General features: G+C 46.3%; 1 protein-coding gene and 1 long non-coding RNA gene across 2 annotated transcripts in view; one reads left to right on the top strand and one right to left on the bottom strand.

Annotated features, from left to right (window-relative positions):
* LOC135396016 (semaphorin-2A-like) overlaps positions 1 to 14,826 on the bottom strand; it is a 297,361-nt gene that overhangs the window by 183,773 nt on the left and 98,762 nt on the right. The window lies entirely within an intron of this gene.
* On the top strand, positions 1,956 to 4,858 carry LOC135396013 (uncharacterized). The gene is made up of 3 exons (XR_010423246.1): positions 1,956 to 2,018; positions 2,083 to 2,187; positions 2,753 to 4,858. It is a non-coding gene; the product is annotated as an uncharacterized LOC135396013 (long non-coding RNA).

Raw genomic sequence — 14,826 nt, 5'->3', positions numbered from 1 at the left:
GCAATTAAATAAGCTGCGCCTCTACGGTTTCATGGTTAAGCAGCATAGTTAGGCTGTATATGCCCTGGCAAGTGCGGTTTCGGAAACGATATTGTCAAACGCAACCTCTTCGAGTGCAACAGGGGAAAGTGGTACGGGGCTGAAACCCTGTGATCATTTTACATATACATACTTGAGGCATTTTTGATATCATTTTGATATCAGTGATGTGGCATGAACTCCTCAACGTTCACCAGCGTTTGGGAGTCTTGGTCGAGTGGCAATTCAAAGTTGAGGAACCTTTGAAGTATTAAGCGACGCTTACGAAAGACAGTTTATGAGGACCGAAAAAATGATCGAACATAGCACGTCTATGGGCCGTATTCCCAAACCACCCGCAACTTCGCCCTAAGGGCGCCCGTTGCCCTGGGACCCTTGAGGGCGACCCGTTTTTACGTGGTTAGCTTGGTGCAGTGCGTAACGAACATTCTGTTCATCGTTAATATGACTGGCTTTTCATGTAAGCAGTTACAGGTTACTGGCATGGCCTGCTGTACATTATGTTGACTGAGGATATTTATTTTCTTGAGTACGCATTATCCAGTATTCCTATCCAATTAGTACAAGGTTTAGCCTCCTTGTCTATTGTCTCTTCAGACGCTATGTCCGTCTCGGATTGTGACGGCCTCCAAGGACACACCAGATAAATCCCGTCGTGGGAACGTCGATATCTAATTCGCCAGACAGCGTAAACACGGGTCAGCACCTTGCAAACAAAGCATTTTATCCCTTATTCCCCAACGACGATGACCAATGTCCATCTGGGGTCAGCTCGTATTGGGAGCAGCACACTTTTCTTTCATGGTGTTTGCCTGCTACAACATGTACCGTGGAACAGTTTTTCAGCACCCTGCGGAGGGTAAGAACCTGGCTTCGTTCCACAATGACTGAGGACCGGCTAAACGCGCTATGTATGATGAATGGTTAATCGCGAAAAAGTGGGTGGCGACAACACATTTCTGCAAAAAGCTGTCAACTCCTTTGCGCGAGAAAAGCAAAGGCGCCTACAGTTTCTGTTTAAAGAGTGAGGGACTTAGGGAGTGAGGAAAATCAGGAGCGAAAAAAAAAAACAACAACAACAGAAAATCAGAAGCGAGCCTTTGCACGGACAAAGGATTGCGTTGCCGAGAAACGACAAAATGTAAAAATTCGTAAGGGCATAGGGTTACTGAGCCAAAACAATATAGTTGCGGGCGAATTCGACATCCAGAACTAGAGGAATATCCCGTACCGTGAGCACCAGCCCGAACACGCGTGGAGAGCGTGATCTCTACGCGGCGCCAGGGGTACGAAACTTGTCAGTTCCTTTGCGGGATAAAGTGACGCGCTGCATGCTTTCGCGTCATCGGACGTCAGAAAACGTCACAAATTTTAGGTCACGACCACATCTGGTGGCTAGTCCTTACTGACTGGTTCCCATGAGGATTAATTTGTTTTCTGACCGATGATTGGCCGTTTTGAAATTTGTGCGCGAGCGCTGAAACAGGCATCAGCGCCTCAGCAGAGCAAGCTGCACTCTCAGAAAAATAGGTTCTGAGCGAAGATTTTGAACCTTTTTCCTCCTCGAAAACTATGATGCACCTTTTCCACGGCTAAAAAGGTGCCTGAGCAGTTTCAATAGCAATTGTAACCTAAAAGGGGTGCTATCACGCCAGTCAAGGAGGTTCTCAAACGAACCCGAGCGAAAAGGGTGCATCTGCATGTTAGAGGGTTCCACAATTTGCGATGCAACATGGCGGCTCCTCGGTTTCAATCATGGTTTCAATACTAGTCAGGTGCTGATCAGAGGTGAGTATTCATTGGAGCTAGACGTCTATGTAATCTGACAACAAGCAACGTTCCGATTTTAGCCTTCATACACGACTGCGAAATGCAAACCGAAACTCTTCGAGTGAGAACAATCCCGGATGTGGCAGCGTCGACAGACGCATCGGCGCAGGGAAAGTTGGACGTCGTTCGTGTTCTTGCTTGCTTCTCAGGTGAGTTACGGCTGTGAATACCCAGACTCGTTGTTACAACGGACGCGTTCTTATCATTTGCAAGGTGTTGCGCATGAGTAATATGCCGTGGAAATATCAAATCGTGGAATCAAAGTGTGACAGTGACCAGTGAACTGGAATGCGGAAACCACCGCCGCCATGTTTGAAGGTATGCGATTTTGATATCCGCTTGCTTAAAGTGAATTGGAATTTTATGCGAGGGCTTGAGTGTGGATGTGTGCTGTGGATAGTGAATAGCGTGCAGGTTGTTAAGATGTAACGACCAAGTCGTGTACTAATCGCATCGAATTCTCATGTGGTAGCGTGTGCCGTAGCGCGCATACTGATATCGAAGGAGATCGGTAATCACAAGGAAGTCACGCGCGTACATTTGTTACTGCTTGTACAGTGCCTCTTTGCACCTCAGAGATTTTTTATTGTTGTTAAAAGGTTACGTAACAAAACCTTAGAGCAGTGTTATGTGTTCGGGTGTTGATGTAAGATCGTAAAACGACTGAGCACAAAACTGCTGTGAAAGACGGGTACGTGCTCCTTTATAGTTTTTAATGAAAAATAGAACGTGTGCTTTTAAATCCAGTACATATTGTGTGTTGTGTACATAATCATACCGCAAATAAATCTTGGCGCTTAGCGTTACTTACCCTGCTGCTTGGTACTGACGGTACACATTTTTGTACACACTTAATAGCTTGTTTCTGCACGACTTTTTTCAGAGCCCAATAGCCACGGTGACTGTAAATTGTGGGAAGTGGCAAAATGTCAGCGACAGTGCCTACTCCGTCCGTATCAATGGTGAAGCTCTTCTTCAGGACTAAGAAGAATCAGTGACGACTTGATGAACTACATTGCTGCGTTTTTGTTTCATGTAAAGCGTCCTTGTATTCACACATTTCAGCATTTCGAGTTTACATTTCTGAGCTTAAAGCCTAGCTAGTATCACATCTTTGTGCACAGATTTCAAGTATACAATAGTATGCCACGGAAACGTGTGAGACGACGTGACTGTGCATGTATAGTGGGATAACTAGAGGGTCAGAGCTTTCTCGTTTGAGCAACATATGTGAAATTTGCCTCTAAAATTATTATACATGATTTTTTTTGGCTATGTAGTAATCAGCTGTGAGAAATCAGATGGACCAACTACAACACAAGCTTTGTATTTTTGTTCATACAACACACCTAACCAAACGAAAATAAGAGTCCACGATAGCGAAACCTTGAGACGAATGACATACACACACACAATGTCTCAAACACAGCTGAAGGTTTTATTCCCACAAAAGATACTCAACCCACAAAGTTAGTCACAACAGCAAAGTGACCAGGTTCCTCAAGACCAGAAAAAAGGTGACTGAGGGATCTCTGGCAGTTTCCACAACCCAGTATGGAGAGCGTTTCCTTAACAATCGTCTTTTGTCGGTTAACCTCGTTGGTCATCACAACAGTATCCTTCCACAATGGACAGCTACCCTTGCACATTTCCAAAAGTTTCAAAATTTTTGAACAGTTATCATTATTTTTTACTTTCAATGAATGCTCACTTATAGCTGGTGATTCAAACATCGCTTTGGCTGGGCAGTGCAACAAAAACTGCATCGAAGAGCGATCTGACATGCAAATTTGATTGGCGAAAACCTGTGTCAGCAATCCCTCAGTGACCTTCCCTGCGACCTTTAGGAAGCTGGTCACTTTCCCGTTGTGCTTCGCTTTCTGTCTCTGTGGTTTGAGTATGTTGTATTTGAATAAACCCTTCAGCTGTGTTTGATATGTTGTTTGTGTATGTCTCTTCTTGTCCCTCGTCTTGGGGTTTCGCTGTCATGGATACTTATTACCAGCTCACTTGCTACTTAACCATCCTTCCACTGTACATAAGAGGATTGAAAAAAGTAGGCGTTCCTGTATCTTTTAGTAGTTTTTGTCAGTGTTCAAGATAAATCATAGTCCAGGGTACAAACGTTGCATGACAACAGAGTTTTTCACAATTTGTGAAATGTGTATTACATCATGCATTACATTATATCATAATCATACATTATATCATGTTTTTGATGCAGTCCATATCCAAACCCATACGAACTTCTTGCATTGCAGTGTGCTTCTCTCATAGGAAATTTATGCCACAACATATTCAGCATTGACTTCAGTTTGTTTGTGTTTCCATGAGTGCATTGCTATTATCTTTGTCGGTACAGTTTAAATTACTTTTGGCCTCTGTTCTCGGTGACTGGGGGATGAGACTGGTATGCTACTTGGCAGTACTTTGACATATATGTGTGCATCTTCTAGCCTAATACATGTGTTAAGTCATAATTTTGTCATTATTTGTACACTGCAAAATGCTAGCACTTTGTTTCATCTACATTGGTGTTATTCCATTTTTGTGTTTGAACATTGTGTTGTGTTTGCAGTCAGTTTTCTATACATGTGATACAGCTTATGACCTCAAGTCCTGTATCATATCATTTGTGAGTGTACATCCCCACCCTCATACACATTATCTCAACTGTTCATCTTTTTCATCCTTACATATTTATTTTTTCATTTATTCGCTGAGTATTTACTTCCGGAATGCAAGCCCACATTCCGTTTTGCTGACTTCTCCCGTTTTATTTCTTTTTTTCCTCTAATAAATATATCCTTCCCCAGAATTGTTAGCGATTAAGCGCTTTCTTGTTTCTTTGTCAACATTAGTCACTTCATTACTTTGAAACATTCAAATCGTTTGGTATATGAGAGTTATCGATCATGCTTCTTTTCATGTGCCAGTGTATTGTCAGCTCCTAATCGTCAGTACAATAAATATTCGGAAACAGCAAATATATATTTTGAACTCGTTCAGTATGACTTAACCATCAAGAAGTCAAATCCGAGATAGTTCTGTGTGTAACCATTTCAGGGTTTGTCCGTAGGGAGAACCTTCTGAGGGTTTGAGGCTGCACATGGCTACACCGTAAAACACCAACCCTTTATGGGTTCAGTTGTGAACCACTAAATATTTTAATGAATGACACTTGAAAATGTTCAAACGTGAACCTTTTAAAGGGTCCTTCAATGGGTTCAAGTTAGCCCCCCGATAGGTGCCCCCTACGGACAAGCCGCAAAAACCCTCAAAGGGTTCAGGTTGACTCCTTTTTTTCTTAGAGTGTGGAAAAAGCGTCCAATGAGTCGTGAGTAGTGGGTTATGAAAGCTGTGCGGAGGAGCGGCGACGAAAGAAGGCTGAGACTGTGACACGGCATCACCAAGCTTAATCAGAGGAAGCCTGAAAGGCTCGTTTGGCTGCGGATGCTGCTGCCAAGCGACGAAAGCTAAGTACAGAGTGTGACGAAGAGTGTCAACAGCGGTTAGCCAAGGGGGCAGAGGCCAAGTAAGAGACACGAAAGGAATCCGGCTTTACGCGATGCCGCACCGTAAAGCCGTGATGCAAGCTTTCCGTAAACAGGTCTCTGTCGACCCGAAGATCGATGGAGTTTGGGCTTCCAACATGAACGAAACCACCGAATAAAGATGTCAAACAAATCCTTTAATGAGTCATCACGTGTACAACGAAAATGCCTTCCAATAGGGGAAGAAATGTGTGCGCCAAAGGAAAGGGCCAAACAATCAAATGACCTGGTCATGGCCTCATGTGTACAAAGAGAGAGAGAGAAAAAAATAACGCGTGGTTCACAGTCGCGTTGTGTATAGAGTCGTCTGAAGGGTTGTGTAGCGTTGTGGAGGGAAGTTCCCAAAGGGTTTTCAAGTTTGAATGCTAACGAATTTCCGTCGTATCCACCAATGGATCACCAGGCTTGTTTGGCTTTGGCGTACGCGGATTTGAAGAGAGACCAGAACACATTCATCAAGTAGCCCCTATTGGCGTACTTGATGGAGTACGTTCATCAAGTGTAGTGTGGAGTATTTACGTGTGCAATGGTGACAACGTCTTTGCAGTCAACCCGTGCGTCTGCAAACGACGTCAGTGCATACCCGCTAACCTCCCTGACACCTCGGCAAATATCGTGTTTTTAATTCAGGTTACTGTCTTCAAGTTGAAAGTGAGTCAGTTTTCGACGTAGTACACGTACAGGTAACGTCAGGTACACATAGCGGGTGAGTGCGACTTTTGTGTGACGTCCCTGTGACATTTCTGGTTTACTGGGAAGGTTCTGCATTACCTTGCGTGAAGTTGAACGGTTTAACATGGTATCGGCATCGCATAAGACTAGAATCACGCGATTTGAATTTCCCGCGCATAAATGCGAATGCGCGACGTCATATAAACACGCTGTGACGTAACAAAGGGCATTCCTACCCATCGCATGGCCACACATCATCTTCGCTTCCACATGAACAACCCAGTGTGAACGTCTTGCAACGTCACAAGAGCGTACATGAGAGGCTCTCTGGTTTTCACCTCGCGGTGGACATGCCTGCGCTGGAAGTTCTCACGGCGAAATACGGATAACTTTTGAAATACAGTGAACCTTCGTTAGTATGAACCCCGATAGTGTGACATGCTCGCTTTATGACCGAATTTCTTGGGAACCGTTTCACCACCATGTAAATCTACTTCGTTAGTACGACAATTCTCCTATCCGACAATGACAAATTTTTGCTCAAGGGCGCCAAGGTTTGGGATCCCTCCCCACTCATACCGGCTTTCAGACCATACAAGTGCGCTCAAGAGCGTAAAAAGGCAGTTATGGTATTAAGTTACGTTAAAGCAGTATTCCCGAGGGGAACTTATCATCCCGCCAAAATGCGGCGTTTAGCGGTAACCGCCACCAGTCTGGATTGACGTGGCCAATAGACCTATCCCTGTTGATAAACAAATGACGTCAGATGGTGCAACAGCGCCGCCAACTCGGTAGAATGGAACTACCATAGCAAAAAATCAATAAGTCGCAAGTAACATTTAAATGTGGCTTCTCATATTGTAAGGTTATTTTTTATAATTATTTAGATATTATTGGTTGCACGGGCTTGCCTTGTCTATTCTATCGGTAGCCCTATGCCCTATCTTTTCAGTAGCCCTTTCTAAAAATGGCTACCGGCCTCTTCCATCTTCTGGAGCATGAAGGGCACGAGTTTCTCCCGGAGTGCACGTGGTGTCTCAACACAAAGCAAGCGCGAACTAGGTCGTAATAACAGATCACTTTCCGCACAGGATTACGACATTGGCTTTCAGACGATGCAACTCTTGGGATGAAAACTTTTTGTTGTTTCCACTGTGGACTAGGAACGTGAGTAGTATAGATTAATACTGTATAATAACCGTGCTAAACAACGACATCCTTTTTCTAATCCAAGATGGGCGATTCTAATACAATTCTAAGCCAAAATCCAGTTCTAAGCCAACACACTGCCACTTGTAATCCAACACAAGCCAAATCCAAAGCCATCTGATTGGCTGCCATTAACCCCGCCCACTTGACATTGATTGGTCCACGCCAAGCCCCCCCACTGATCATTGGTTGGTCAATTGTAGCTCTGCTCCTTTATGCTAATTAGTTGGCTTGGCTCCGCCCAGTTCACGCTGAATGGCCCGTGCTAAGCCTACTGATCATTGATTGGTTGACTGTAGCTCCGCCCCTTTATGCTAATTACTCGGCTCTGCCCACTTCACGCTGATTGGTGCATGCGTATCTCTGAGCACAGCTCCGCCCTTTTATGCTAATTAACTGGCTCCGCTGATTGGTCCATTCTAAGCCTGCTGATCACTCTCCACATTTCCCACACTTTCTAAGCCCTCTGATTGGCCGTCCCCCATTTAAGCCTACCAATTGGCCCGTTCTAAGCGCACTGATTGGCTGACTAAGCCCCGCTGAACATAGCCTTCATTAGCGCCCGCAAGATGGCAGCGACTCCGCTGTGGCTTTATCTCAGATGTTCAAACTTACCTATCTCTTCATGCCGATTGGCCCGCGCTAAGCCCCACCATAATGGCTAGCAGGTCCTGATTGGCCTACTGAACATAGCCTTCACCGGCGCCCGCAAGGTGGTGCGCCGATCGCTCGGCAGTGGCTTCAGATGGTTCTAACCCAATTGGGTATCTCTATCTCATACGTCCAAACTTACCTCGTGCCACCAGATGGCGCGACTCAGGTGCATCAACTCCGCGCGATTCTGCTTTGAGGCGTCACACGAGCGAGAGAACTTCGTCGAGATGTGCTGCCACATATTGCGCTCCCATATCACCACAAACAAGTTGCGGGAAATCATACGCGAAATCTTGGATGAGTCTTGACCTGCGCGAGCTCCAGGAACTATGTCAGGAAGAAATAAGAGTCCTGGAGACGATCATCAATCGCGCTAGGAGCTATGGATGAAAATAAAGATGCATCACACCTCGCTACACAGTCTGCTCGAGTTATTCCACGATGCGCATGCAGTTCCAGCACCCCGCTCGAATTCTCATCTCCGACGCATCCATGTGTGGCAAGACGGTGCTCACGCAGAATATAATGAGACACCCCAAATTATTTAGCATTCCACAGCAGAAGATACTCTACGTACGAAAGTATGCAGCCGGCTGGGAAAAGGATTTCGATGGCGTGGAGTTTATGGACAGGATACCCGCAGAATGGGATGAGCGATATCCCACTCTCATAGTTATTGACGATCAAATCACGGAAAAGGGGGTTCTATCGGAGGTAGAGTCGCTGTTTGAACGTGATAGCCACCATAAGAATGCGTCCGTGATCCTGATCACACAAGCCTTGTCCTATCACAATGCTGCTTTTCAAACGATATCGCTGAACGCCAGTTATATCATATTGTTCCGGAACGCTCGGTCCGTACTACAGATCGAAACCTTCGGACGTCAGGTATTCGGGAAACAGGGGCTCTCCTATTTTCTCGACGCATATAACCAGGCGACGGAGAAGGCGCACGGTTATTTAGTTGTAGATCTGCACGCGCAAACACCTCCCTCTCGTAGCCTGCGAACGGGTATTTTACCGCACGACCGGCAGTTCCTGTTTACGCCCGCGAAATGACGGCCGATCTTAGAAGACATCTCACGCTCCTCAAAGTATTGGCCGCCACCAAACCGACGCACCGCGCAGAGTTACTTAAAGAGCTCAGCTGCGACGACATTCGAATCCTTTCGGAAATCTGTCTGAACATTCTACGCGGAAATATCCCACTTTTCGACGGAACTTCATAAAAACCTGAACAAAAAAATCCTCCACTTCCTCGCTTACAAGTCACTTCATAAGTGCCCCAGGCAGTTGGAGAAATATATTAGGGGACAACGAGGTGGTCTTATTCCCATACTTCCACTGCTCCTCTCAGGGTTATCAAGTCGCGTGGCTCGAGTCGCTGGGAGAGCGATATCCACAGCAATTGGTCATGGCTCATAGAATAGAAATAGGTGAAGTTCTGAAATCTAACAATTCGGACGACGTAAAGGTGGGCAAAATACTGGAAGCCCTCTATTACTTGCTGAAGCGCGCTCACTATCCTCCTCCTCTTCCTCCGGAACCTGTCCATTCGGAGCCCGAACCGGAACCCAATCAATTCGATTTTAATCTGCTACCCTCCGGCGTTGATAAAGCACACACGAAATCTGTGCTAAAAGAATTGAAGAAAGTTTTCACCGGGCAGGCGGATAATGTGCTTGTATATAGAGGGAAGCGAATCAATCGCTCAAACATTGTGGCTCTCGTGAGCTACTTAGCATGTCGTAGCATCAAGAAACCCAGTTGGTACAAAAAAGTATCGAAAATTATAAGCACTCTGAAAATACACCGAATTGCTCGCTGGAGCAAATATGGGGCCCTATAGAAAGATCAAGGAGAAAGGGTTAGGTGGAATGGATCGGTACCGACATTATCACAAGCTCACGCGCGCAGAAGCCGTCGAACAGCTGAAAAAAGAAGATGCTTACACCCTTCACAAGCCAGTGAAGAAAAAAATTAAGCGACGCTCCATCACCGCAACTCACGTGCGGGATTTATATCAGGCAGACCTTCTGGATATGCGTAAATATCAGAAATTTAACAAGGGCTTCAGGTACATCCTAACGGTCATAGATACTTTATCGAGGTACCTGTACATGGTCCCCATTCGCACAAAGCGCCCGCAAGACGTAAAGAAAGCTTGCCAATGAGTTTTTCGTGACGGAATTCCGAAGAATTTGCTCACGGATCGCGGAAGCGAATTTTGGGGTTCCCCCGTTCGTCAGTATTTTCAGTCGCTACTAAATCACTATAGCACGCAAAGCGGAATGAAAGCGGCCTCCTGTGAACGCGTGCAGAGAACAATTAGAGAAAGAATAGCCAGGCATTTCACTTGTACGGGGAAGTTTAATTATATCAACGCGCTGCCGAAGATAGTGGCCGACTATAACGACTCGGTACACTCCGTCACGGGTGAAAAGCCGAAAAACGTGAGCGCCGGAAATGAAGTAGCTCTGTTCAACAGATTGAATCGTAAGACGACCCCACGCGAGAGCAAGTATAAAGCAGGGGACCAGGTGAGGCTCGCGTTAGATCGCGGTGTGTTCGCCAAAGGCTACGATCAAAGGTGGACGGCTGAAGTGTTCGAGGTGTCGCGAACGAGAAAGACCGATCCGCCCGTAGTGCACGTGAAAGATTCGACGGGAAAAGAAATATTGGGATCATTCTACGAGCAGGAGCTGCAGCCCGTCCACCATCTTTCCTCGTACGATAAGCGACTCATATCCGCGGTGATTAGAAAGAAGAAAATTAACGGGGTATTGCACTACTTGGTTCGTTGGTTCGGATACGCCAAAGATCACGATTCTTGGGTGCCCGCCAGCGATGTCAGAAAATGAATTTTACGTGTATCTGCTCTCGAACGCCAGCATGGACCTGTACCCGTCCAACACGCTGAATGATTTCACGATCGAGTTAGATAAGCCGCTACACCTGAATGATTCGTACGTCGTCGGTCTAGAGGGATTTTCCATTCCCAACAGCTTCCTGAATGTGAACCAAGCGCCTGATAACCTGATAACGCTATCACCGGCGAAGTGGCAAACAAAACAGCTCACGTTCGAAGACATGGACACGCTATTGAATAAAATATTCCCCGAATATGGGGTAGAGTGGACTTATGAGGAAGATCACTATGTGTTTAAGCTACCGTCGCACGTGCGCTCGGTGAAACTAATCGACAGACCGCTGCATCTCGCCTTTGGAATCATCGACATCGATGGCGATCACCTGGAGGTATGCGCCGTCCCAGACGTGTTACTGCTCGCGGAGCAAAGAGCCGTTATGATGCGAGTTCGCCGGGTGATGGTGATCAATAACGATCTAATTTTAGAACCCCGATCGCTCATTACCGACACATTTAACGAATTCTTCAGAGCGACGAACGATACAGAATCAAGGGTGTAATACAAAGACAACACTTACTCGCTCTCTCTCCCGGGGAATTTGAACTTGTCGACCGAGTTCCTGGACCTCATTCAGGTGAAGCACATCCAGGTTGAAGGATCCCAAAAGCGCATCACGTGTAATCCCATAGTGAAGACGTACCGCATCCACATAAACAGTCAAGAGACGGAAAGTCGGCGCATTTCACTTCCACCAAATTACTACGAAACACGTGAAGCTCTCGTGAGCGCCATCCATGAACGTCTGCAGCCGGAGGCATTCCCTCACGTACGATGCATGGGCGAGGAAGTGTTCGTTGAGCTTGCGGGAAAACGTGTCGCTTACATTATCTGATTACTTTGCGTACCTACTGGGTTTCGGCGCAAAGACCGTATTTACCGAAAACGATACGGGCGTCGAAGAAGTGACCGTAGATCTTCCCATTAACTGTATTATGATATACACGGATCTCGTCACGCCCTTTGTAGTGGGAAACGGGCGGCATCCGATACTGAAATTAATTCCATTCGTATACGATAGAACGAAAGAACTACTGAGTTTCAGCTTTCTTCCCGTTCAGTATTTTAAGTTAGTGCAGCGCGAAATTTCCTCAATCACCGTCTCTATACGCGACGACACGGGTCGCAAGCTACCGCTACAAAATCGCGGTAGATCGATGCTGACTCTGCACTTTAAGCATGTACACTAAAGCGGCACCAATCTACGGATTTGGCATTCCGACGGTATACAGGTCGCACCTGTACCAGAGGGGAGGCAATTTCTTTTCTCAGCTCGGGCGTTTCGCTATTCCACTCTTTAAACGCGTATCACCCTACTTAAAAAAGACGACTGTTGCGGCCGCTAAGCGCGTGGCCAAAAATCTGTCGGAGGGAGACTCTTGCCGAAGTGCGCTTAAAAGATCGGCGAAAGATACGGGCCGTGAAATTCTCCGCGACCTCGGAGGGGCCGGCGGCGAAGAAAGAGGAGAAAACCGGATGTCTTCCACAGCATAAATCACGTTGGTTGCGCGGCCACAATTTAGTTGCGAGATGGACACGATTAACGTCGTACATCCCGACACTCTTCTGTTGGATAAGTCGGAAACACAGTTATTTTCCTTGCCGGGGACGCAGTGGCATATACTGAAGGGGGAATATGATTCTACCTGGTATGATTCTACCTTCCTCTAGTATTCTACCTGGTCGTTGATATATCCTCCGTCATAGAGTTCCAGCTTTGGAATTTGGGGCGCCACTATCTCGATTTGAACTCCGCGTACATAGTGACGAAAGCCCGCATCGTACGTGACGAGGGTTCACTACCGGAAACACACGCTGGCGATCGGACGACCTACGACGAGGTCTACCCCGTCAACGCGTTCGCCAGCTCGCTTTTCAAGAACGTAGCCGTCTTCTTGAATCAGACCATGATTACGAATAATGATTTGTATAGCTATAGAAGCTACCTGGATATTTTGCTTCACGCCAGCACCACGGAGCAAAATACCGCACATAAAGCGGGTCTGTACAAGCAAGAAGAAGCGCGTCAATCGAAAAACAACATTAGCGCTCGTGGACCGACCGAACGATACAACCTCACACGTGGCGGCAAGACCATCGACCTGGTTTCCAAGATCAACTCAGACATTTTCCTGCAGCCTAAACTACTTATATCGGGAGTGGAAATTAGGCTTGTTTTTTATCAAGGCTCCGACGAATAAAGTGGAAATCATGAGTGCCACCTTGTACATAAAGAAAATCACCGTGTCTCCCAGCCTATTCCTCGGGCACGAAACGGAACTGCAGCAGCGCAAGGCTCTCTATACACTGGCTGGAAGTGAATCGCGTATTCGTTCGCTACCAGTTGGCAACCTGGATGCATGCCTGGAAGATTTATTTCCAGAGAAGATACCGTCTAAGGTGGTGGTCGCATTCGTGCCCACCCTAGCCTACCAGGGAGCATTCAATTGGGACCCGTACCGATTTGTGAACTGCGACATTGAGTCGGCGACGCTCACCGTGAACGAGACGCAGCGAATAGACACGTTCGACTTCAACAATAACCTGAACCACCAAAGCTACTTCAACCTCCTGGAGCAGCTGCGTGAGAAGCACGTCTCCTACGAATACGACCACTCCGTTGGAAACAAGTTCCTACTGTACTACGACCTGGATCCCGATCAATCCTCCGTCCACTTGTCACCGATCAGACGTGGAAACGTTCGTCTGCAACTCAAGTTCCTACGTGCCTTGGCCGAACCCACGACCGTATTGATACTGTCCGAGAGTGTGCGAATTATGTCCATCGATAAGAACAGGAACGTCACACTGGATTAGCGATGTTCGAGCAATATATCGAGAGACTCCTGAAGTACAACGATTACACTTCGGCACTCTTCCGTGGTGTATACGCTCGAGACGACCGTCTGCCCGCGCTGGATAGACCGGGTATAATCGTGGTGAACACCGATCGACGACAGCAAGCCGGGGAGCACTGGATTCTGTACGCGAAAATGAAGGATGACCTCATCTACTTTGATTCCTTCGGATTGCCACCCATCGAACCCGAGTTGAAACGCCTCACCGTCGACGAATATAATGATGTCTGTATCCAAAGCCTGTATTCTCCAATGTGTGGTGTGTACTGTTGTATCGTGGCGACATTGTTGGCGAAAGGGAAATCATTGAAGAGCATTGTATCCCTGTTTTCCGATAATCTCGCCACTAATGACCTAAAATCAATAAAGCTGCTAGAAAAGTTGTTTGTCGCTTAAAAAAGTGTGATGTCCTTTATTCTCTATAGCTCCCCACAAACTATACTTGCTTAGTCAATGAATACATGCTATAGCTCCCTATCATATCACTCTATGAATAGAGCTTCCCATCATATCAGCCTATCTTCCTAATCCATCACAACAATGCAACATTTTTTCTCTTAAAATCAGAAATACATGTATTTTTATTTTACTGCTGATTACATATGGGACGCGGACTTTCGCTGGTCTCGCGGTCACTTCTTCTTCGCGTGAGTAAAGATGATGTAGGGCGATGCGACTCTTTTACCATCCCTGAATCTCTCCTTCTCTAGTTTCAGATCTGGTAATTCTCGCATTTCTTGCAAACCTTCATCTGTGAGTCGCTTAAAACGACTGGGTAGGTACACCTTTACGCGTGTATCGTTGTGCATCAGGAGTTCCACGTACACTAACACCCTGTACATAGTATCCACTTTGCGTAAGTCCAACATGTCGACCTTTTCGTTCTTCGGAACAATGCTCATTTTCTGAATGTCCCCATCACCGGGTTTCTTTAGTTTATCCAGCTTCTCGAAAATAGATGTCATATCTCTCAGTGCAAGTTTCTACGCACGCTAAATGAACTGAAAATTACCTAACTTTCCTCATCTTGAAGACAATAGTGAAACATACCTTTCTCGTTGTGCGCTTCACCGGGAGTCGCCC

Source organism: Ornithodoros turicata, chromosome 5, assembly GCF_037126465.1.
Source record: "Ornithodoros turicata isolate Travis chromosome 5, ASM3712646v1, whole genome shotgun sequence".
Lineage (NCBI taxonomy): Eukaryota > Metazoa > Arthropoda > Arachnida > Ixodida > Argasidae > Ornithodoros > Ornithodoros turicata.
The sequence above is the reverse complement of the archived record's forward strand: the minus strand, read 5'-3'. Positions and strand labels throughout refer to the sequence as shown.